Here is a 27,470-nt window from a genome sequence, read left to right on the forward strand (position 1 = left end):
CTTGATTCTTATAGTGTTTCTTAAAGCCAGAAAGTTGCCATTTGAAATGACTTTAGTTTTGTGTCATGTCTGTGATCTGCTTTTTTTTTCTACAAAATTAAACAACTGAATGAACATCCTCCGAGGCCGGTGATTCCATAATTTTTGCCAGGGGTGTATGTAATGGACTAACCTTAACTAACCTCACAAATGGCCAGTGAAGCTCTTGGTACTGATAGGAATTCAAAAAAGCTGTGGCCAACAATACTACAAGTGAACTCTGGGGTGGTCACGACAAGTGTCATCAGGTTTGGCATGTGCCAAGATGATGCACTGTCCCCGCAGCTGCTCTGCCTAGACCTGAACCCTGTCAGCCAAAACATCACAATGACTGGATATGGATACAGGTTCAGGCGGGGGGTGTCCATTAGCCTTTTCTATGTAGGGGAGATCAAACATTATGCCAAGAGTGAACAAACCATTGAATCTCTGCTCCATTTCACAAGGATATTCAGCAATAACATCAGCATGACATTCAGTGTTAGGGTTGACCCGGGAGCTGACAGATAAGGGCCTAAAGTGCAAACACTACTTGGAAGCAGAACAGCTTTTGACACATTATTTTGGGTGAGGTGCAGGCAGGGTGGCTGGAGTGGTCTGATAGTGGAAGAGAGCAACAGGCAGAGGAGTTGAATATGGGTGGACCGGGCATGGCACATCTGCCATGCAGAGAGAACAGGTAAGCAGAGATTTGAGGAAAACACCACCAAAAATACAAAACATGAACATTATTCAAGGATGAAGCCTAGATGTCAGTACCACAGTGGGGACTGAAAGATCTGGCAGCATCTGAATGTCTGAGCTGTGGTTAAATCCTGTAGAGGCTTGATTACAGATTGGTGCAGGTGAGAGACACAGCAGCTGCTGAGGATCAGATGGGTGGGCTGGAGGAGGGAACTCAGAGTCCCCACCCAGCAACACAGAGATAAACTTATACAAATATGACACACACCAGGGAAGGAAACTGACAAGGCACACAAGGAAAGGGGTGTGTGTGTGTAAACCCAAACATTCAGACTGGACAAGTCGAGCTGAACAGTAGCAATGAGGTGGAAGATATTTAAAATTGAGGCTGTAAAGTTACCTGAAGGCAGGATTGCAGATATACAGGAGAGTTACAATACATTTGTAACCAAAAGGCTTAAAAGGAGCATTGTATAAGGAAGCCAGTAAACAAGGACCTCCACAGATTAAGGCAAGTTACTAAGCAGTTTGAAGGTCAAAAGAACATCCAATCCATCAACATGTACACCCAAGCAGTCACCAGATAGCCTACTGTATTAATTAGTTGGCCAAAGAAAGAAATAGATGGCACACGTCGGGACGCATAAATTCCTCACAATGTACAAATGGGTTCCACCTAAAGGCCATCACCCTGAGACTGTAAAGAAAAGGGGGAGCAGTGGGCTACAAAGTGTCAAAGCCACTATCCAGGATGAAACAACAGACATCCAGCAGCATATCAAGATGCTGCCCCTAGAAACAAATCACTAAGTGCGCATCTCAGCAGAAAGCAGAGAACCATAAAGAAGAAGCTGACATCAAGAAGTCCTACAAAGGCTAGAAAAAAGCTGGCTTGATATGTAGAAATCACACTTGAGTGGTGGAGGAGCGATGAAGACGGAAAAGAGGTATACATATAAACACACAGTCATCTCCAATCAGTTTATCATAAACATGACCAGTGACTCTGTCATATTCAGCATTAAGGTTTTGTCCCTTCTGTTTTGTTGAGGACCTGAAGTGTGATTGATCCTGTTTGAAACTGTGACAATGTGCTTCATAAGTCAGTGACACCCAAGTGAGCAAAACCAATCAGTATTTCTTGTTGGTGCTGTCCATGGTGCTGAAGACCTGGTGCACCAATGTCACAGACACCACTCACAATAAATACTCACCTCATCTCAACTGTTTACTCCAGGTAAGGGTCGCGGGGGGTTGGAGCCTGTTGCACCAGTCATAGGACACCAGTCTGTCGCAGGGCCAAATATAGACAAACAAACACATTCACACCCTCACACACACTCCTACGGACAATTTAAAGTCTCCAGTCCACCTAACCTGCATGTCTTTGGATGTGGGAGAAAACTGGAGCACCCAGAGAGAACCCACAGAACATGGGCAGAACATGCAAACGCCACACAGAAAGGCCACAGGAGGCAATCGATCCCATGACCTTCTTGCTGTGAGGCAACAGTGCTAACCACTAAGGCCCTGCACTGCCCTCACCAGAAATGCTGTATGTGGTAATTATAGACTATTTTATAGTGTAATAAACATGACTTGTGCAGAGTTTCAATTTGTATGGATTTGGACCTTGTAAAGGATTTAAGTGTTTGTTTATTCTTATTCATTCTTAGTCATTTGCAACATTGCAAATGAGAGCTTACTTAATGAAAGGTGGCGGCCCCTTTATGAATACAAAGGTATGGCACTGGTGTTGTATTATCCATCACCCATGCACTGAGTCATACTCAGAGAAACATGTCAAATGGCTGTAATTCCCTCACAATGCTCATCATCTTAGTAAGCATCCATTTAATACAAAGTCATTCCGGCGGCCCTCAAGGATCCTCCAAAATGTCCTACTAACAGACATCCAGTGGTCCTGTTAGGTCAGTTGTTAGCATCCAAGTGTCACAACCACACAGTAGGACCTTTGCTCTTCAGCAAACATGTTTGTCCCAGCAACCTCATCATGGGATCATGAGATTGCGCTTATAAGCGCTTCCCAGTCATCTGTGATCTTAAAGGCCAAGGAACAGAGGCATGAATGTCACTGCTGAGACGATGAACTTCTACAAATTGTACATTTTCACTGCAATACACTACTCATGGCCAAATCCAATCATTAACCTCAAGAGGTTAATGATTGGATTTTCATCTTGATACAGGACAATTGCAACCTAGACACTCTGATTCAAGTGCTGCATCAGGGTATCCATTGATTCTGCAAAGATCATGGAATCATCTGTGAAGTCGAGTTCACATTTCCTCACCAACAAAGTCACCAAAGCCACTCCAAACCAACACCCAGTCTGTGCAAGTACTGAACCATGCAGAGGCAGAACACATCTCCGATGAATGCCAGGTATCATGGGAAGGTCAGATCACCCCACCGCTTCTTTCTCTGTCATCTGTATCACTCATACAAGAGTGATACAGATGACAAGTAGCTCATACCTATATATAATTTTAATATTGCAACTGTGATTTACTGCACCCTGAATTTAAAGAGGGACATACAAAAGAACCATTAGACAAGCAATGGCATTGACATATTAATAGTGACAATAAACAAGTCGAAGGAATAAGTCCTATGTTGGCCATTTCTGTCTGTGTTTTATCTCAGATTTTGCATGTGTGAAGCATATGGGAGTGTACATTCTACCTGGACAGTTGCCAGTTTCAGGCAGGTTACTTAAAAACTAAAGTCGGCACCATTCACAGCAAATGAAGCCTCTTATTCAAGGACAGAAGTGGGTAGTATGACTAAGAATGATACTTAGGTTTATAGCTGGTAAACCTGAGCTATCGCTCTACACAACAACAACATAACAAAACAGCAAGAAAAAGTGCTAAATAGATGAGGTACTATGATGATATCAGTAATAATGGAGGACCTCAATGTATATGTGAGTGCCAAGTCATAATCTATGTATGAAACATGATAGATTTAATGAGATGTGTAATGACACGAATGACTGTGAGGTGCAGCAGTGCCACATAGTCCCCACACTGCAGTGGGCCTGCAGCCACAGCAAGCAGCATGGACAGCCCTCGCCAGCAAAGAAAGGACATATGCAGCGACAGTACCAAGAGGTTAGAAACGACCACAGGGACCACAGAGCATTCAGAGACTTTGACCCCACTCCACATGACTAGTACCTGTGTATAGGCCAAGGATGATGTCCAGCAACTTTGTTGGGATCCCGCAAATTCACAGGATGTCTCAGAGTGCAGCCTGTCAAATCAAACACTTTGCAGAGTCAGAACTTCATCAGTGGCTGACTGTGTGGGTGTGAAGACAGTGTTCCATTCACTGAGCAGCAAATAGTTGGAGATGGATCATGATAAGAATAATGGCACAGGGGGCAGTGTAATACCCTGTAGTTGCTACAATCCAGCTAATCACTCTTTCCTCTCTAGCATGGGAGAAGTTCTTTCTTCAAGTCCATAGGGACAACACCTGCCAAACAGACTGAATAAAGATTCTGTGCAATGCCAGGAGAATATCACTCATCTAGAGGAGGGCAGCACCAGTAAATAGATCACTGCAGCATTCATGGCCCTCAACTGTTTCAGGGTATTTTGTGAGCTTATAAACATTTGGTGGTTTGCAATTGATTGGAGAATTAGCCACAAGAACTCTGCCACTGAGATGCCCACCATCCCAGTATGAGGGATCAGCCTTATAAGTAGTACAACTGCTCATATTAGCTGTACCAAGGAGACAGTCCAACAGAGGAATCTGTCAGAATGGAGGTGTAATCTACCATTACCAAGATAGGACAAGGTGTTGGTTTGAAGAAATGGAGTGCTTTGAATCCTCTTTAAACAGGCCAAGACTCACTCAGCCACAGGCAATGAGTCACAGAGTCCTCTTGTCTGCCCTCAGGGCCATCACAGCCCTATACAGCCTGGAATTTTCATCAAGCCATTCATTAAGACTCCTCTGGATTATATTCTGAGTACCCTCAGATATGGATCACCTCCTCCCGTGGACACTGGCTATTCCAGTACAATGCCCAGCAAAGTTTAATTGTCTGGTCATGTAAGAACTCCCAAATTCTTTGTGAGTCACCATTTGTGTGCATGTCTCCAAGTCCTCCAGCCAGATTGTTTGCGATACCAGTTATTCTGACATGTTTGAAAAACAAAAGTTTTCTTTTTCCTTCTTAAATGTGGGAATAAATCAGTAGGTTGTGGAGCTGATTTGTTAATTTGTTTTTTTTTTCCACAAACAAGGAGAAATTGCATCAGTAATAACTGCACACTGATGCTTTAGGAATGACTCTCAGTGGAAGAGTGGCTTGATGCATTTTCAACATTGTTATTGCTTATTAAAAATAGAGTGATGGTGCAGGTATTCGCATAGATGCAGTAGATTTAGAAGAAGTTTTAACCTGGTTGCTGTGTGCACAATCAGAGACTGTTAAGTGCAAATGTCACCCTGGCACACCACATATGCAAAAGACATGAGTCTATGTAAAGTGAGCCTTCATTTACCCAACAAAGCTTAAAATTACAGGAACTGATCAGTGGGACTATTTGGTCAAAGTTCAAGGAAAACATGGTCCAAATAACACTTTGTTGTATATGTCAACAACCAAGAAGCCCAGATGTGTGACCTTAAACATATATTGATCAGAAAAATGTTGGTGATTGACTGGTATGAATGACTTCATAATGGTGTTACACAGAAGTCATGTGATGAAGACACCACCACAAACAGATTTATATTTAATTGTACATTCATATTGGGGTGTGGATGCGTCAGTCCTCTGATGTCTTTCATTTACAAGGTGCTGACTGGAATGGTGAAAGAGGAAGCACTGCAGATCTCCGAGGAAGCCAGGGACCGGGTAGCTGTAGAACCTGGTGGGGTGTCAGCCGAGTTGACGGCAGCTGATATGTGGGTGCTGAGAGAAAAAAAAAAAGCATAGAGTACCTGAGGAAAAAAGACAAGGAAGACCAGAAGATTAGTGGTCTCCATCTGGTTCCAAATACAGCTGCTAGAACATTGAACAGAAGCAGAATGTTTGACCATATCATCTCAAAATGTGTACATCTGAGTAAAACGGATAATCTGGTGAAGATTAAGTGGAAAGCAAGGGTATATATACAGCAGGTGGATGAGAAACTGGTGTGTCAGTTGCCACAGATTTTTCCAGTCAGCAACTGCATTGACAGTGCAGTGATCCAAGATATGAAAAACACAGCCAAAGAGAACATACAAACACAACAAGGTCCAGGGATCAGAACACCAGGAAGGAGCTACAACATGAGCGTGAGGTGATTACTGTCCACATAACTTCCCCACTGTTACTGCAGGAATCCACCAACACACAGCTGCAGGCACCAGCTTCCAAACCCTCAACAGAACCATTCAGGAATGATGGCTGAGATGTGCACATCCACAACATCACAGATGAGGTGAGAGACAGCAGCTCTGGTTTCTGTGATCAGCTCACCTCAAGTGCACCATCACGAAAGGAAATAATCCTACATCAGTGCCCTCGAAGCAGATGATAGTTCGGCATTATAGATACCCAGGAGAGGAAAGTTCAAGTATGGAAACACAGTGTTCTTTTGTTTGGACATTCAGAATGAACAGAAACTCTAGTCTTCAACTTGTAGGTGAGGGAGTATTGTGGACCTGAGTGATGCTGTTGTCGTGTCACCAGGTCTCAATGAGAAAAGACAAATAACATCCTAAAATTCTGCCATAGATGTAATGATTTTGACACGGACATCTCCAAAATACACTGAAAGAAATGCTACTTTGGATCAACTTAAAAAATTGATGTAATTTGTTACAGCTAATTTTTTTAGTTTCTCACAATGTATATTTATGCTTTTGTAAAGTGATTCCAGCATATTTAAACTGGAAACCACAATTTTCCATTAGACCAATGTAAATAAGTACTTTGAATAAAGTGCACTGTGTTTCACTTTTTTCAGTGTAGACACTAACAAATGCAAAAAAACACCACAACATACATATTCAGCTAAATCTATGTTGATCTGCAGCGGAGTTTTTGACTGACTTTATCATATGACTTCTGTGAGACTTCATTATGTAGTCATTCATACCAATTTACTGATCAATATACACTTTAGATCATCCGCAGCCAATCTGCTCTGTGTCAGCCTGATACCGTCAGATCTCAGAAGCTAAGCAGTGTGGGAGATGGTTAGTGCCTCGATGGGAGACCTCTTTGCAATGCCAGCGACTGTGTGTGTTTCTCCAGGTTACACTGGAGTTACGTCAGGAAGGGCATCCGGCGTAAAAACCTGTCCAAATACCAATGTGGATCTGGCTGTATCTGCTGTGGTGACCCTGAACAAAATGGGAGCAGCCTATGGATGACATATGCTTTAGATAAATCTATGTAGGCTTCTTTGTAGTTGAGAGATAAAGTTTTTTGGAGTTTTCATTTACTTTCACAAAACTACACCAAAATCTAATCACCTCTAGATAGCTAGCCAAGGAACATTCCCATTAAGGTTGTTCCATGACCTTGTGCTTTTGCTTAAAAAAACTACTCCAAAATCTATTCACCTCTAGATATCTGTGCAAGTAATATTCCCACTAACTTTGTTCCAGTCCACCAAGCTGTAAATGGATAAATGCTGGGAAAGTAACTTGCTTTGGACTGGAGTCCCGTCCATGGGGAGTCGTAGGTTCCCATCTACTTCTCACGACAGTATCCAGAGATACACACCGGCACCAATACGCCTCCTGGACTTTATAGAACTTTACTCTGACACTCCATCATGAAGGTGTATAACTACTGATGCACGTACCTGACTACAGATGGTTAAGATGGTCCTCCAAAAGGTCAAATTCAGTAACTGTGAAGAATTGTTTAATTTTGAGGACATTGAGTAACTCACTGTGTGGACCCGCCTTTGCTTATGTTGATGCAGACACTTATAAAATCATTTCTTGTTTAAAACCATCCAATTTAGTTTTCTCACTGAAATCTGTGGATGTGACAATAGTGACAGGACGTCTGTTTGCTGAATATAGCTTAAAGACAGAGATTGTCCATAGGCTTGGCACTGGGTATGGTCTTCCTAATAATGCCATCTATTCTGATTAATGCACATTTATCAGTATTTTACAGGATATATGGTAAATCCACTTTTTTAGAGGTTTGTGTACCTGCATATGAGCACTGCTAAATAAACTTTTATACCTCTCTGGTGAAGGTTTTTGGTATTTTATCTGTCCATTCTTCACTGTACAACCATGAGAACTATGGCAAATCAAGCTTTACTTTGCAGTATTATTGTCTAAATTTACTTGCCATTAAAAATATTGATTACCCTCATATCTTTGACCTACAGTTCAAAGGGGAACATTGTCAGTGCTTCTGTTTAATATAGTCAAGCCTCACTTTTTAAAACTGCTCATGTCTGAATAAATTATCTGAAAGCTGTGAAAAGGTCGAGGACTTCCACCTCAACTTTGCCTCATACAAGATAAACTAACACTTAGAAAAAGCATGTGTGAATAAATGTTCTTATACTGTATGATGTTACTGTGAGTCACAGCCTTTTAAACCTACACAAGTGCACATCTCCAGAGTAATATTACCGATTTTAATATATTTGTCACTGTATGTGTGTGTATCCACAGTGTAATTTGAAACCTGTTCCTACGGCAACACGACCGCATTGGGTTTGGGTCACTAGAATATTGGCATGTCTGCTGTCACAATTTAAAGCTGGAAGGTTGATAGTTTATTTCCACCAAATACTGAGGTGTTTTATGGTGTCTGATTGGTTAGGGTATGTAAAATGAAAAAGAGGAGACTAATACAAAAAAAAAAACCCTACAGCCGTTCTTATCAGAGCGTCGTAGGTTCAATACCCCAACCAGACAAGGGAAAATGAGGTGAAAGAACAGCATTTGTCTGATTCACGTCTGCAATTGAATGGTTTGCCACGAAGAGCTCAGTCAGATCCATTTTTACTCACAAATGCAAATGCAGTACACCTCGAAACTGACACTGGTACCTTAGAAAGAAAAACAAACCTACACTGCTGTAACAATAAGAACTATTGTTCAAGCGCCATTAGAATCACAGTGAGGAAAAGTACTACGTAGTGGGTCGAAAAGACTGCAAAGGGTGATGCTCCACATTCAAAAGTATGATCTGGATGTAGTGTACACACGTGGACAACACTGTTGGTACCCCTATATTTTATTCGCTCTTTTTAGGTTTCAAATCCCGCAAAACTTCGGATGAGGTCGCCGTGCTGCAAGATCTCAGTAACATTGAGAACTGCATCGAGATGCTCTGATCATGCTGCACTTTAACCGCTGAATACAGACAACACTGTTAACATTGCAACATAAAACTATTTTTATATTGTGCCTAAAACTCTCATGAATATATTCTCTGGGTTTATAGACGTTGTTTTGCGTTTGTTTTATGTAAACGTGAGAATCACAGGCTGTCTCTACGTTATTTTCAGTGGGAGCTGCTGTGAGCTACAATCGCTTCCTGATCATGTCGTTCTGGAGGAAAGTGAAGTTTGCTCTTTAATCGTCTTGATTATTGTTCTTTACGACACTGTTTGTCCTCTTTGTTCCAGACTATATATATATATATGAAATTCGGTTTGCGTTTATTAAATTCCACACAGATTAATGTAGCAGACACGGATATTCATTATAATGTTTTAGCAAGTTTTCAGGGTATCATGCCACTGCAGTGTCTTATTAATGTGATGAAAGTATAAACAATACATTTTTGTAGTATAATATTCATTACAATTGGTCATCATGTGGATTCTCTATGTTGTTTTGACTGCAACGACTCTCTGGCGCAAAAGGGATTATGGGATAAACTGAAAACCATGAATGTAGACATTTTAAACATGTGGTCAGAAAAAAAAGCAATCAAAGCAATTTTGTTTAATCAAATATTTTTAAATTTCCTAAAAGTTTTTTTCAGTAGTAAGATCAAAACAAAATGTTTTCATAAAGTGAAACTAAAATCCTGATATAAAATGTATGCTGGACACACAGTGCCTGGCACACATTGATGAACTGACGGTAAATCATTGCTTTTACAGCCAGTTCTCTTTAGACAAGTCAGCAGATGGATATTTGGACAAGTCCAAGTCACTGATTATGTCTTAGACTTTATTTACACAATTATGAAGAAATACAAAGAATATGACACTGTGAAGCAGACAGTTCTCACAAACTAAGGGACCGTGCAAAAAGGAGATGGAAAGCCACCAAGACACCCAGACAACCCTGATGAAGTTACAGGTTCTTTGGCTGCAACTGGAGAAACTGTGCACAGTGCAATTTTTGATTTTTGTACCACCAGTTCTACAGCTTCATGGTGGAGTGGCACAGAGAAGGATTTTATTAAAAGATCTGAAATTTCAGCTACAGTTTGCCAGAAGGTACATGAAAGATGTAAGCCTAGATCTGATTTGTTTTGTTTTGTTGCATGAAAATCCGTCTCTGCTGTGGAGGTGCAACACACAAAAGTTGCACGACCCTTATGGCTTTAAAATGTAATGTATGTGTTATGTGTGAGAGAGGCTGTAAAGCACCAGAATGTTCAGAAACTCCAAACCATGATAAAAAAGGAGGTGAAAGAGAGATGTTGATCAAACACTGGTCAGGAGACAACACACGACACCAACCGCAAGTACTTCCAGATTTATATGCTACATTACACACCACTGAAAGCTACGTGCACACTAGTCCATGAGCCAGTCATCAATTTTGACCTAATCGGTACCATTGAAGGTGACTAAATGACACTTAGAATCCAGCCTCAGTGTATCATGGCCTACACAGAAATGTATGATAGCCATCCCAGGGTGGTAGCTGTAGCCAGGTTGGGGTCAATGAAGAATTACATAGAGGTCAAAGTTTTAAATTGCTCCAATGACACTGAAAAGTATATCATATCATTTGTCTGATCATAACAATTCCAAAAAGTATAGTTTGTATTATCTATGATGGAATGTTCTGGGGTTATGGGGAAAAACAGCAAAATGGTGCCAAAGTCAGTTTCAGTTTGTATAGGGATCAAAAGTTAAAGTTGCTAAAATTCAGTAAAAAAAGATGATGCAAATATTGTTTGGGTTAATAGGGTTCTAATAAGGAATAGTTTGCACCATCTGTCATGCTTAGTATCATGTTACAGGGCATATGTATTTTTTTTTATTCTTTTTATCTTTTATATATTTATGTATTTAGCATTCTAGTGCAATATGTCCATTTTGTATCTGCTGCGTACTGTACTACTGCACTTAGCACTTTAACAAGCCACTGCTGAGTCTATGTTTGCACTTGACACTTTAACTGACTCAGGTTAGGGGGTCTATTTTTTTTTTTCTTCAGATATGTGTCTGATTTTATGTGGAGTATTGTGTGTATGTTTATGCTTCTTATGTCTCTTGTTTAAGAGCACACTGAACAAATCCCTAGCAACTTGCACTGGTTGCATGGCAATAAAGTATTGAATCTTGAATATATGTCCCATCATAGAATCCAATAGATGTTGACCTTGTTTGACCTTTACCTTGCAGACCAAACATTCAACACTGTCAAAACTATTCCATTTATTATTCCTTTTTATTTCAACAATAATTTGCATCATTTTGTACTGAATTGGAGCAACTTTAACTTTTGACCCCTGTACAAACTGAAACTGACCTTTGCCACAATTTTTGCTGTTTTTACCCCATAACTCCAAAACATTCCATCACAGATAGTCCAAACTATACCTTTTTGGAATTGTTTATGACCAGACAAGTAATGTCATATAGTTCTTCAACATGATGGAGCATTTTTAAAGTTTGACCTCTGTGTAATTCTTCACTGTCCCCCACCTGACTACAGCTACCACCCTGAGATTGCTATCATACATTTTTGTGTAGGCCATGATACACTGAGGCTGGATTAAAGTTTTGTTAGTCACCTGAAGTGGTCCCGAAAACCTGCTTGGCCCGTGGACTAACTCTGGCACACGCTGGTATTATTTAGTTAGTTATTGGCCCTTGGTTGCTTTGTGTGGCCACAGTGGATCCAGTAGAAATCAACTAAAATTTTACACTGGATGCCCTTCAGACGTTTTATAATTTGATCTTTCACTCCATTTATTCAAAGGTTTGTACAGTACGTCATCTATTCATCTCATTTCTATATTTAAATGATGTTTGTTATTTTTCAATCGTCATCATCTAAGACATTATTAGCAATTAAGCCTCTGAGTTCTGCACCCACTTTTGATGATTGCTTCATTTGCGAGAAACCCCTTTTTGAAAAATGAGTTGAAGATGAAATGAATGAGAATAAGAGCTTAAGTTATAAAACTCATCATATGCTCATCATTAAATGATGTTCACCACTTAAATTTGCAATCATCGGCACAATAGTCACATAATGATTTATTCGGCACACAGATCAACAATAACAAAACTCATAAAAAGAACAACTTAACAGCGTACCAGTGTGGGCGAAAGGGTGTCGGCTTAAGCACAGCTTATGAATACCCACCCTTTATTGTTATGTGCAGACGCAGGTTGAGGAGCGGACCAAAGTCTGACCGAACCTAGTGCTAAATAACCAGAAAGCGGTTCCACAAACAAAACGATTTTATTTCCCCCTCTAGTGCAATAATTAGTGTACAACATAAATATGTGGTTTGTCTGGTGGAGTGAAGGACGGCGCGCTCTCCAGCGCTCAAAGGATCAAAGCCTCGGCGCTTCTGGACTCAGATTCACCGCCAAACACCCCCCAGGTGGACATGACAAACTGACTCTGTGAAGGATGGAAAGGTGAGGTAAGTCAACAGAGCTACAGCAAATATCTTTCAGAGGCACACACTATCAGCAACACATTCAGGTCTGAATTTAAGCTTTATGTAAATGAGCAGCTTCTCACAACAGGTGGAGGATCATCAGTCCGTACGCCACGGCAGTGAGAAGCGAGCTGCACAAATCTCATCAATGTTCAAATATATTGCGTAACAAAATACCAAATTACTATTAACGATCATTCAGACAATAATCACCTCTGATGTGTGCTGACAGCATGTGTTCCTCACCCGTCCTCCTTCACAGGCACGATGTGTCAAACCTGGCGCGGTCCTCAGCGTCTCACAAACGAACGTCACAAGGTTGAGTTCCCAGCAATTCTGCTTGAACCACTCATGGCTAAATGCAGACGCCATCTCATTATCTGCTTCAGCTGAAAGTCTTTAAGTTTACACATGAGCATCATCCACAGGTGCTGCGAGTCAGTAGGCCTGCACGTGAACATCCTCCACAGGTGCAGCTAATAATGCTGATGAGGGTGAAGGACTCTTCTGCCAGCACCGTCTCCACAGACAAAAACCAGTTTGCATACCACCTGGAGAGCAAAGAAAAGAAAACAACACAAAAACATCCAGCCAAAGCCCCCAACACACAACACTTTATACTATAAAAAATAAAGGACGTGTGTGTGTGTGTGTGTGTATATATATATATATATATATATCTATATATATATATATATATATATATATATATATATATATATATATATATATATAGTCATAACAACAAATTGGGTATGAACAATATAACTTAATGAATGAACTAACATTTCAAAACACTACCAGACAAACAATAGGGCACAATACACAAACCCAAAAACAAAATCGGTAAATGGAATTCTTCAAACTATAACAAGTAATTTTATTATTTTTGTAAAGTCTTTTGTTAATGAAATAGTAAACAACAGAATTAAACCAAAATCAAGAAATATGAATAAAATAAAAGACAGTAAGGCGAAGTTTTGTATTGTTCGAAGACTTATCTCGGCCCTGAGGCCCTGGTGCCTGTGCTTATCCAAAGATATGTTGCAAACTTCTCTGGTAACTTTGGCAAGGTGGTAATGGTACTTGCCTGCTATTAACTGAACCAGTTAATATACAGTGTTTTTCCCAATTATTGAGCAATCAACAAGAAAGGCACATGTTGAATCTTCAGTGGAAGATCACAATAAAGGACCTGAAGTAAGTAAACGCCCCCTGTAGGAATGAAATAAAATCTTAAGCAACATTATGTTGTAAGCAGTTACAGTATATGGTTCAAGAACACACTAATAATAACTACAATATCCAACTTAAAGGTTCAGATAAACACAGTTTGTGTTGCCAATCAGTTGGGGAGGTGACGGCCAAGCGGTTGAAGTGGTTTACTTATCACCAGAAGGTTCTCGGTTCAAATCCATGTCAGAGCAGAAAACCACTCAGACCTCTTGGGGAAAGTCCTTAATGCCCAAGTTGCTCCTGGTGTGGAGTGAGCACTTTGGATGGCAGTGCCCTCACATCAGTGGGTGAATGTGCAGCATCGCTGTCAACTGCTTAGACCAAGACAGTGCTGTAGAAATGCAGTCCATTCACTGGAGCTCTCACTCTTTTTGTAAGCAATTTGTCGAAAAATACAAAACAACTGTCAAAGGTGAGTACAGTATTCAATGTTTTAATATGACCAATTTGTGATGCCCGACTGTCCATGTTATTGGTGCAGAAAATAATAAGACACCCAATTATAGCGTGACATCAGGTGTCAGAGTAAAAGCAGCACTGAGGAACACTAAATGACTGGGAAATTTTTAAACATATTTTAAAAAAAAGTGACATCGGGATGCATCCTGACAGTGAGACAACAGACATCCGTGTAGAATCGGTGTGACCTACTGTTCTCTGAGCAGAAGCCTTCCTCTGATTATCCGCTGCTGTATACTAGTGCACACTCGTGTAAAGGGAATCGTATATGGTAATAACCAAAAATACTCAGCAATCATTGGTAGCATTTGTAAGCAGCTATGTTTCGCCTGCTATTTTCAGAATTATTTTCTTTTTCACTTTTGGAATCAGCATGCAATCTGGGGTAATAATCAGCAACAGGAGAGTTCCTGAAGGCTGTTAAAAGGTGACCTTGTCCTTTACAAAATATACTGTGATAACTGACTTTTCTGAAGGTCTTATTTGTCAACAGTCTGTCTGTACTAACCAATGGTGGCTTGTGGGGGTGATGGAAACAACTTACTTCAGTCTTCAACTGTGTGAAAAGATTCTTGCTAGATCCCATTGAATCCCCCCACCCTCCCTTGTGCCCTGACATCAAACTTTCTGTTTTCGTCAGAACCCTGCAGGAATGCACACCAGCAATGACAAAGACATGCCTTCAGTGCAAAAATGTCATGCAAATTAGCTCATTACCAAAGCAGAAATACATCATAACAGTCTAAAAAGCAGCAGAGAGGCAAACACGTTTTCAGCATGCAAGTGAAAAATGGGGCATCGGTGGCCAATGCCCTACATCTCTTCTTGACATAATTAGAACTTCGGGTGAGGTAAAACTCCTCACGTACTTTTCAACACAAGCCTGTGACGTTTTCATTATGTAAAGTGTCCAACAGTCCTCTGAGTTTGCTTCATTTCTGTTTCCTAACATCGATCTGTATTTTAGGTTTTATATTCCCAAAAAAGCAGTGTGACAAGCTCTCATTTATTTAATCATAGACTCCCCCTGTGGTACTTATCAGTGGGTCATAGCCTTTATAAATACAGTTCTCTCTATTCATGCACACAGTGATTCCCAGTCGGGTTGAGAAGTAAGTGATTAATTTGATTGGCTTTCCCCTCTGGCACTCCAGCATTGCTCTTGCTGAGAGTTTTCTATTGTGCAGAGCACATGGGAATTGATACTGTACAGTGCTGCTGTAATTTGGATGCATGTGTAGCTTCAAACTATTGTTTCTTAAACGTCTGCCAGGCAGATTGTTTTTAAAGAGTGTCTGGTGGCTCATTAGCAGGACTGCAAAGAATTGTTGTATAATTATATACATAGTATAATTAATTACAGAGGATAATCACGCACACATACATACATACATACATACATACATATATATATATATATATATATATATACACGTATATACGAGGTCTGTCAATAAAGTAACGGACCTTTTTATTTTTTTTTAAACTATATGGATTTGATTCATATGTTTTTACGTCAGACAAGCTTGAACCCTCGTGCGCATGCATGAGTTTTTCCACGCCTGTCGGTGACGTCATTCGCCTGTGAGCACGCCTTGTGGAAGGAGTGGTCCAGCCCCCTCGTCGGATTTTCATTGTCTGGAAATGGCGGAATGACTTGGACTTTTTTTCCCATCAGAATTTTTTCAGAAGCTGTTAGAGACTGGCACCTGGAAACCATTTGAAAAATTTATCTGGCTTTCGGTGAAAATTTTACGGGCTTCACAGAGAATAAGGAGTGTTACTACAGCTTTAAGGACGCTCGGCGCGCTGCGCTCTGAGCTGCGACGATGAGGCAGAAAACGCCAGATCATTTCTAAGCTGATGGCTCTGTGGATACGGGACCGTCGTGTGCACTTTCTCTGGTTATCGCAAGAGCTGGACATCAGCCATTTTCCGACAGATTTCACTTTTAACAAGAGATTTTGTCATGGAAAGCCGCGCAGAGGCTTTGTGTGTAACGACCGATTCGCTGTTTGAGCGAGACAAAGGAACACCTCCGTTTCGGCGTGTCAGAGGACAAGTTAGGACAAGCCCAGCTCTCCACAATTTCTCTGATACTTACTGTACTGGTAAGCATTGAAAGCCGAGATAGGCATGTCCCAACTTGTCCCATGACACGTCGAAACGGAGGTGTTCTTTGTCTTTGAAATCTGCTGGAAAATGGCTGATGTCCAGCTCTGGTAATAACCAGAGAAAGTGCACACGACGGTCTCATATCCACAGAGCCATCAGCTTAGAAATGATCTGGCGTTTTCTGCTTCGTCGTCGCAGCTCAGAGCGCGGCACGCCGAGCGTCCTTAAAGCCGTCCTTAAAGCTGTAGTAACACTCCTTATTCTCTGAGATGCCCGTAAAATTTTCACCGAAAGCCAGATAAATTTTTCAAATGGTTTCCAGGTGCCAATCTCTAACAGCTTCTGAAAAAATTCTGATGGAAAAAAGTCCAAATCATTCACAGGCGAATGACATCACCAACAGGCGTGGAAAAACTCACGCATGCGCACGAGGGTTCAAGCTTGTCTGACGTAAAAACATATGAATGAAAGCCATATAGTTTTTGAAAAAATAAAAAGGACCGTTACTTTATTGACAGACCTCATACATCTATATAATATATACATATAATATGCTTGTTCGTAAGTTCTCTATGTGCTCTGTACCTGTTAAAACTACACTTTTTAAAGCATATTGCACTTCAATATATACTGCCCACCTGTGGTGGCATTACTAACAAAGTAGTATGCACAAATTTCAGGTTGCATACAATGACGGCATGAGAATGCTGCTTAAGGTGCTGCGATGGAGTAGTGCCAGTCAGATGTTTGTAAATGTCAATGTCCCAACCTGTGCTGCTGTGCTCAGAAACCTCATGTACAGATGCATGTGCAGACTCACAGATTGTGTAAACAGCATCATTCACAAACTGACCAGCCCAGCACAGAGCTCGGTCAGGTTCTTTTCTAGACTGTGGAAACAATGGCGCCTCAGCTTACATGGCCATGGATGAAATTGGTCTTTTATTGTATTTTTTTGTTTGTTTTTTGTATGTTCCTCTGTGTTATTATGGACCATGTGTCTGAAATAAAGTTTTGATGATGATGATATATATATATATATATATATATATATATATATATATATATATATATATATATATATATACACACACACACACACATATAGTATAATTATAGATGAAACTCATAACATTATTTGTGATTATTTGCACATCTTGATCACTGTCATTTGGTAAACATCAGTGCCAACTGAGTTATCCATTCATTTGGAGATCAGTAATGATTTCAGATCCTCTTTTGAAGTTGTTGTAAAATGTGAGGAGTAAAACTCATTTTTTTCCCTTCTGCTGAACCCATATGTCAAACACCTGTTAATTATTTTTCTAAGGGCCCTTTCACACATAACATGAATGAGTACAAATCAGGGCGAAACAGCTCATACGAGCGAACCATGAAAACATCGAGCCGACATCTGCAGGGACACATGGTTGGGCAGGCGTGAATGATCCCGCTGCAATGGTTTTGTGCATGCAACAGTGTTATGTACGAGTGCGCATGAAACTGTCGCAGCAGGAACACAGTGTGAGTAGCTGGAGCATGTGTAACAACATCACACAGCTGCTGTGGCAAAAAATAAAAATAAAAAATACATGCCACCCATGGGATTCGAACCTGCAATTTACAGAAGGTCTGATTGCCAGACAGTAACTTAATCACTGCACTACAATCGCTGTCCTATAAAAGGTGCATAAAATAGCTGAAATCAACGAGAAGATACACGGATTAAAAATAAAGTAGAACCACCACACCACTGAGAACACCGCATTTTGTTGAAACCCTCTTATCAAGTGGGCAGTACAAGTATGTTCCTCTGTAGATGACTCATGGTCACAGACGTACAGTCATGTAATGACATGAATGGAGCAGTGTGCTCTTATCATGTCCACATCTACTACACCGGCGTGTCCTGTGGACAGCATGCCTCAGGACAGACACTGCATCATGTGGAACAGAGCTCACGTGGGTGATGTGACATTCAGATTGCCCGCTATGCATTATGATCTGACAGTCCGTTTCACCTGGGACAGCCTGCCAATGTGCGCGCCATGCACTCACTCGCTACAGCCCGTCATAACAGCAATATATGTTTTTATGTATGTCCACACGAGGACAGCAAGCAGACACATGCAAATCACAGTGGACAGCTGTTAGGTCATGTCCGTCCAAACACGGTACGTGTTCTCCAGTTGGGATGTACAGAGCCAGAGATCTCAACAGCTGCAGCTGTCGGTGGACACGCCCCCTGTCAGTCCAGTGCACCCACCAATGTGTCACTCTGTTCCTGTGTTTTGTGATCATTTCTTTTTAGTTATTTGTTATGTAATTGTGTATGTAGGTAGTGTTGTACTTATTAATATACCTGTCCTGGCTGTGGTCTTTGTGTTTGTAGCTGTCAGTGAGTCTCTGGTCAGCAGCTGTGCACTCTGACGTGGCTGGCTGCTCCATCTGTACATCCATATCAGCAGTTCACCCCCCCCCCGCACACGAATGAGGGGCAGAACGCAACACATGCGCGATTCACACACACGGCACGGGGGAGCCGACACTCTGGCACGCCACATGTGTGTTGCTGTTTTGCAACGCCACACTCGTGGGGGCAGTTAGACAAATTTCACAGCCAGCTCGACAGTGATTGTCTGCTCACTATTTTTGTGCTAACAGCGTGAATAGCCACAAATTTTCTAAGTGGCAAGCGAGTGGTGTTAGACACCTGCCACGAGAGGGTTCGATGGGTTCGCACAGCGCACACTCTGTCTGTCAGCCACTGGTGTGTGCAAATAGTTGTAGCAACAGGCGTACGAGGCGTTAATGAATGTTAAATTAATATGATTTCATTCAAGTTTTTATGTTCAAGGAGCAGATTTGAAAATGAAAATATTCCTGGTAAAACAAAGGTCTTTTTGTGCATAATCACTTTTTATATACCGTTTGATGTTTAATCTTTAACATCTGTAAAGTCCTACCGTGTTTTCACTGATGTTCTCCTGATTTAAGCAGCACTGAGGCCTGAGCTTTTTTGAGGCCTTTGTGACATATGTAACATGACTTCCCCCAACCCACCTAATTTAGTATGTTACTTAGTAAGTTCATAAGTACATAATATAATTGTAACTATGTTAAAAAGACATGAATTAATACAAATACATTAATTTACATAAAATTATTATGTAGATCAAGCAGGTAGCATGTTACTGACTCACTGTCATCCTACATACGGAGAATATCTCTCCTTCCTCTATCTTTTCCACCATCTCCTCTGCTTCAGACACTCTTAGGCTTCTTAAAAGTCCTCCTCACCCTTCTTAATAGTTTGGGACCTTAGGAGCTCTCTTCAGGCCTAAGGTGCTTTGTGAACAACTTTCATCTTGTTTCATCAGTTTCTAAGAAATATCTAAGAATTTGAGGAATTATAAGATTTTTCTTAGAATAACATCACTAGGAGCCATTTTTAGCCTTAGGCTGCTTCATGGATATGGTGTTTTGGTTTTCAAGGAGGTATGCGATGTATTATGCCCCCTTCTTTTACTACCAAAATAGGCAAAAAATATTATTTGCAAAATTTGCATTATTTTTTAAGCATTTGTTGTTGTCAGCTTGATGTCAGTTTTGCATCACCCACTAAAATCACGGCATTAAAAATCAGCTAGCTCACACAAAGCGACACCTTCAGCATTAACCTGAAGTGAAGAGAGAAGCCTGCAATGATGCACAACCCATTAATCCTGTTCTAACCCTGTCCTCTTCCTTACAGTTAAATTACTGTTAAATATGCATTAAAAAGAATGGAGTCATTGAGTATATTTGGCATATAAAAGATACAGGCTTGTCATTAAAAATCCATGTAAGCCCTTTAACGCTGAAGAGAGGTGATTTCATGCTCGGGTGCACCATTTCGTAGGCACTGCACTCCATCGGCGCCATGCGCATGCACGCCAGCACACGCACACACCTGAGAACACACGCGATGCAGCATCATACGCTGGCGTCCTTGGTTCTGCCTCCCCCGTGTGAGGCTCCTTGCGATGGATGTGGTGTCTGAACTAATGGAGCAGGGAGAACACAGGCTGGCTGTGAATAGAAGGAGGTGGAGGAGAGATCACGGTGCTCTTCAAGCGCCTCTTTGCCGACTGTCATTGTTTCTCGAAAGCAGAATTAAGTCGAGTATTTTTTGGGTATGTTTGTTTATCGGGGAGTGCATTTGTGTTAAAGCGCCGACAGTCCCTCCGGAGCTTAAAGTCGCTTTCGCTTTTGTTTATCATCTCGTGGCTGCAAATGCTGTGTGATCCTGCTTAGACCTGACCCGTGTGTTAATGATACAAATGTGCCAGAAAGTCCCCTAAAGAACATCTGCGGTTCCATAACCATAAAAACATTTTGCCTCTGATTAATGGGGTATTCTTAGGCTCGTGGCTCTCCTTAGCAGACCACCAGACGAGATGTTCAATCAACTATGCATGACTTGACCTTAATGGGTTTTTCACTGGGAGGTTTGGGTTGGTTATTAGGGAACCAGCTCATGTGGAACAACCTTGTCCCCTTGGGAGGGGAATTACACCCGTTCAGAGGAAGCCCACATTGTGGAAGGAGGAGAAGAGAGGAAAGTACCGCTTCCTCTTGGCACATTAAAAAAAAGAACAGCCAGTTGTGTCAGCTCAAAAGAAAATTTTCCATCTGCTGGCTGATTAAGAATTCCCCGTCCTTTCTCTTTACTTTATGCTAATTGTTAGTACTGTTGGCTTATTGACAGTGGCAGCGTTCATTTGTCTTCAGTAACTCAGTGTTTAACGTCATCTTTGGGAATCTACTGCCCTACTTGTCACATCGTTTTATGATATTTATACCACTAAAAAGAGGCTATTTATGTGCAGCCACACAGATGTGCTGGTGATCAGCTGATGTTACACACATTCTGAAAGGACAGGGACCATCTCCATCATTATATTACAAAATGTGACGGCCCCTTGTGCCGTGGTCAGCTGTTGACCGGGTTGGGTAGTGGTGTTGTGGTACTCAAGTGGGCTCTTGGTGCCAAGATCAACTTTTCACTTATTCAGTCTCAGAATTCAAAGCAACTCCACTTGATCCTGACTTTGTCTTGGTCTAGAATAACTATACACATTATGAACTAGAGCACCGCGCTCGTAGCACAAACCCCCGCCAACACTTCTACAATGAGAGAAATAGAGATCAAAAGGACCTTTCAATGTTAAAATCAAATATCTGCGAAACCCACGATAGAGATAAGATGTGGATCAAACTTAGTCTATTCATTGAGAGTGCCAGTCTGCACCTCATTGTCTCAAATGAGAGTGATTGAGGCACTTTTTAATGGAGATATAATGCAAAATGTACATCAAATGGGCTTTACAATATTAAATTCAAATGTCCACAAAATCTGGAATCTGGATCAGATCCGGATCAAACTTTGTCAAAAAAGATCAAATTTCTTTCAGATCTAAGCGCTTTATGTAGGATGGTATCCTTATCAACTGACAGAGGTATGATTTTTTTAAAAATTCATTCAATGTTAAAGATAGAGATTTTTCCAAGATTTTTCCTAACTTTGCCCTTTGACCTATGATCTTGAAAATTTAATCAGTTCTTGCCAATCGGGATATGAATCCACAGTAAAGTTTTCATATTGATATTTGAAAAATTGTGGGCTAAAGGCTGTTCACAAACAGGGGAGAAAACATAACCTCCTCCAACTTCATTTGGCGCTATGTAAATAAAATTAAATTAACTCATATTAAATTATTTCCTACTACTTTTAACTCTACTTTTAACTCGTTTATCTGTTTTATTGCCTGTTGTAATTTTATTGTTATTTTTAATTCATTTTGTTACGATTGGGGGTAACTTGGTGCCCATTTTATAATTATGTTCAGCACTTTGGTCGACTGCTGTCGTTTTAAACGTGCTTTAGAAATAAAGGTTGGGTCGAGTTCAGTTGAGTTCACTGACGGGGGTAAAAGTTATAAGAATTATTACATTAAGTGTTATTTACACACTCTAATATGAGTTGTCAAAAGAGGTCAATATTCATCTCAGGGACTTGTATAAAATCTTCAGTTTTGGGATGCTTTTTAAACTTTATTGGGGAGCTTTGTCCTCATACTGTGTTCACTTTGACCCCAGCTGAGCTGCTGATCCTGTCTTGCCTACATAAATTTCACTTTGAATATTAACAGGGCTGGTGTTAAGTCTGTGGAATTTAGGGTGGTCCTTATTTTGCAAAGTTTGGAAATGTAATACTCTGACCCTCTAAATAGGTTCCAGTTGATGAGAAAACATGCTGTGTGCAGTTCTATTTGTATAAATACATTTTTAGTGGTAGCTCAAAAGCACGGACATTTTGCTGTATTCATGCTATGTAACGCTATGCAAACTAAAGCTCGAAAAATCACCTGTGCAGGCCGTCTTACATTTCTAAGTGAGCAACAGGAGGACTCATCAGGACTTTTAATATGTTGTTTAGAATGGGTTGGGGCACCGTTAAGCTTTAGTTGTTTTTGTGTGACAACATTTTGAAGTACAACCCCTGGCAAAAATTATGGAATCACCAGCCTCAGAGGATGTTCATTCTGTTGTTTAATTTTGTAGAAAAAAAGCAGATCACAGACATGACACAAAACTAAAGTCATTTCAAATGGCAACTTTCTGGCTTTAAGAAACACTATAAGAAATCAAGAAAAAAAGATTGTGGCAGTCAGTAACAGTTACTTTTTTAGACCAAGCAGAGGAAAAAAATATGGAATCACTCAATTCTGAGGAATAAATTATGGAATCACCCTGTAAATTTTCATCCCCCAAATTAACACCTGCATCAAATCAGATCTGCTCATTGACATTGACCCTATGTGTCTTTTTGCAAGGAATGTTTTTGCAGTTTTTGCTCTATGGCAAGATGCATTATCCTCTTGAAAAATGATTTCATCATCCCCAAACATCCTTTCAATTGTCCAAAATATCAACGTAAACTTGTGCATTTATTGATGATGTAATGACAGCCATCTCCCCAGTGCCTTTACCTGACATGCAGCCCCATATCATCAATGACTGTGGAAATTTACATGTTCTCTTCAGGCAGTCATCTTTATAAATCTCATTGGAACGGCACCAAACAAAAGTTCCAGCATCATCACCTTGCCCAATGCAGATTCGAGATTCATCACTGAATATGACTTTCATCCAGTCATCCACAGTCCACGATTGCTTTTCTTTAGCCCATTGTAACCTTGTTTTTTTCTGTTTAGGTGTTAATGATGGCTTTCGTTTAGCTTTTCTGTATGTAAATCCCATTTCCTTTAGGCGGTTTCTTACAGTTCAGTCACAGACGTTGACTCCAGTTTCCTCTCATTCGTTCCTCATTTGTTTTGTTGTGCATTTTCGATTTTTGAGACATATTGCTTTAAGTTTTCTGTCTTGACGCTTTGATGTCTTCCTTGGTCTACCGGTATGTTTGCCTTTAACAACCTTCCCATGTTGTTTGTATTTGGTCCAGAGTTTAGACACAGCTGACTGTGAACAACCAACATCTTTTGCAACATTGCGTGATGATTTACCCTCTTTTAAGAGTTTGATAATCCTCTCCTTTGTTTCAATTGACATCTCTCATGTTGGAGCCATGATTCATGTCAGTCCACTTGGTGCAACAGCTCTCCAAGGTGTGATCACTCCTTTTTAGATGCAGACTAACAAGCAGATGTGATATGATGCAGGTGTTAGTTTTGGGGATGAAAATTTACAGGGTGATTCCATAATTTATTCCTCAGAATTGAGTGATTCCATATTTTTTTCCCTCTGCTTGGTCTAAAAAAGTAACCGTTACTGACTGCCACAATCTTTTTTTCTTGATTTCTTATAGTGTTTCTTAAAGCCAGAAAGTTGCCATTTGAAATTACTTTAGTTTTGTGTCATGTCTGTGATCTGCTTTTTTTCTACAAAATTAAACAACTGAATAAACATCCTCCGAGGCCGGTGATTCCATAATTTTTGCCAGGGGTTGTACATTTGTATTAAAAACAAAATTTTATTTCACACTCATAATAATAATAATATTAATAATAATAATAATAACCAAGCTGACAGTTCTTTGTATATATAGCATACAGTTGTACTATGACTGTTCCAGCAATTACAATGTTGGTTTCTGGTGTTATGTTGTTGGTATTTTAAGTGTAGTTTAAGTGTTTTGTTTTTGTATAGTTCCAGTCACTCACATTCTTTCCTTCCTTTCCCAGTTAAATCTTTCCTTTCCCATTTTTCCTGAACGTCAAAAGTAAATAATGTTTTAATGAGAGCATTTTATTCAGGCTTTCAAGCTTTTGTTTTCTTAAAATTATTGGTGATATTGAACGGCGGTTTTGTGCACCTCATTGCATCCTGCTGTTTACCCTTTTCTATTTACCCACATCAGCAAACAGGCAAACAGAACGGTCTGGTGTTGAATAATTTTACCCTCCAGCTGTGCTCTCTAATTGGGATAATAAGCTGAAAGGTTATCAACATGCTATGAGCCTACATCATCCTACCTACCTGATTCTTTGTTGCCCCTTTTATTGGCCATTTAAGTGCACACTCTTTCCACAACTCTATGTCTGACAATAGGCAGAGGAATCCAGTTCCCACCACAGTAATTTGCTGATTATTTACCAAATAACAGACATGTGTCTTCACTCCCACAATTCTCTAAAAAGCTTGGCAATTTCTTTGCAAACAGACATGATGAATTCATTGACAAATACAGTACATAGACATTACAACAGAACCCAGAAAACACCCACAATCCTGGCAACGTGAAGCCAACTCAAACGTGTCCAGTTTCTCGAGTGGCTATTTGAAGTTGGTTTGAATAGTAAGTTAATCTCCACAGATGCCCATGTTAAAATGTCAAAACATATATCGCTGTGGCGACGGCTACAGGCTGCCCCCCAGGTTGAAACGGACCATCAGATCATAACACGCAACGGGCGATCTGTCTGTCACGTCACCCACGTGAGCTCTGTTCCACATGACACGGTGTCAGTCCTGCGGTGCACCGGGAGGAGATGCGCCAGCAGATGTGGACATGGTGAGACGAGCAAACTGCTTCTCATTCATGTCATTTTATGACTGTACGTCTGTGACCATGGGTCATCTACAGATGAACAGACAGATCATATTTATATTGTCCACTTGATAAGAGAGATTCAATATAATGTGATGTTTTTATATGGTGTGTGATTTTTTTTTTTTTAAATACATCCATGTCCTTCCTGATATCAGGCAGTGTCCTGCACCTTTCACAGGCCAGTGACTGTAGCTTACTTGTAAAGGTTCTGACTGGCAACCAGAGGTTTTTGAAAGTGTGGGTTTGAATCCCATAGGTGACATGTATTTTTTATTTATTTATTTATTTTCACAGCAGCTGCGCGATGTGGTTACACTGTGTTCCCCGTGCACAAGCCATCACACCAGCATTGTGCATGCCTGCCCATCGGCGCGATGTTTCGTGGTGCGCTCATACGACCTGTTCCAATGGGCGTTGCCCTGAGTTGTACATATTCACACTACGTGCGAAGGGGCCCTTAAATTAGTCATTTTTGTCTGGATAGCTTAGATCAGAAGAAAAAGAGTAACACTTTACTTGAAGGTATCGTCATAATAGAGACATGACACTGTCATTACTGTTACATGACACAGTCATGACTGTGTCAAAAAAACGTGATGTCAATGTCATAAACATTTATGACTGTTGTCATTAATTCTTAATTCTTGTCATTATTACAGTAAACAAGTAATAATTGTGGATTAATTGCTGTATCTTGTCTGTGGTAATTTGAGTGTGGATGTATCTCTCTCATCTCTGTGCTTGTTCTGTTAGACCTCAGTGCTGCTTTTGATACTGTTGACCATAAAATTTTATTACAGAGATTAGAGCATGCCATAGGTATTAAAGGCACTGCGCTGCGGTGGTTTGAATCATATTTGTCTAATAGATTACAATTTGTTCATGTAAATGGGGAATCTTCTTCACAGACTAAAGTTAATTATGGAGTTCCACAAGGTTCTGTACTAGGACCAATTTTATTCACTTTATACATCCCGAGCAGCCGGGAAAGCAGGCCGACTGGGTGACTGTGAGGAGGAAGCGTAGCCCTAAACAGAAGCCCCGTGTACACCGCCAACCCGTTCACATCTCTAACCATTTTTCCCCACTCGACGACACACCCGCCGAGGATCAAACTCTGGTTATTGGCGACTCTGTTTTGCGAAATGTGAAGTTAGCAACACCAGCAACCATAGTCAATTGTCTTCCGGGGGCCAGAGCAGGCGACATTGAAGGAAATTTGAAACTGCTGGCTAAGGCTAAGCGTAAATTTGGTAAGATTGTAATTCACGTCGGCAGTAATGACACCCGGTTATGCCAATCGGAGGTCACTAAAATTAACATTAAATCTGTGTGTAACTTTGCAAAAACAATGTCAGACTCTGTAGTTTTCTCTGGGCCCCTCCCCAATCGGACCGGGAGTGACATGTTTAGCCGCATGTTCTCCTTGAATTGCTGGCTGTCTGAGTGGTGTCCAAAAAATGAGGTGGGCTTCATAGATAATTGGCAAAGCTTCTGGGGAAAACCTGGTCTTGTTAGGAGAGACGGCATCCATCCCACTTTGGATGGAGCAGCTCTCATTTCTAGAAATCTGGCCAATTTTCTTAAATCCTCCAAACCGTGACTATCCAGGGTTGGGACCAGGAAGCAGAGTTGTAGTCTTACACACCTCTCTGCAGCTTCTCTCCCCCTGCCATCCCCTCATTACCCCATCCCCGTAGAGACGGTGCCTGCTCCCAGACTACCAATAACCAGCAAAAATCTATTTAAGCATAAAAATTCAAAAAGAAAAAATAATATAGCACCTTCAACTGCACCACAGACTAAAACAGTTAAATGTGGTCTATTAAACATTAGGTCTCTCTCTTCTAAGTCCCTGTTGGTAAATGATATAATAATTGATCAACATATTGATTTATTCTGCCTTACAGAAACCTGGTTACAGCAGGATGAATATG

This window comes from Thalassophryne amazonica, chromosome 20 (assembly GCF_902500255.1).
Source record: "Thalassophryne amazonica chromosome 20, fThaAma1.1, whole genome shotgun sequence".
Lineage (NCBI taxonomy): Eukaryota > Metazoa > Chordata > Actinopteri > Batrachoidiformes > Batrachoididae > Thalassophryne > Thalassophryne amazonica.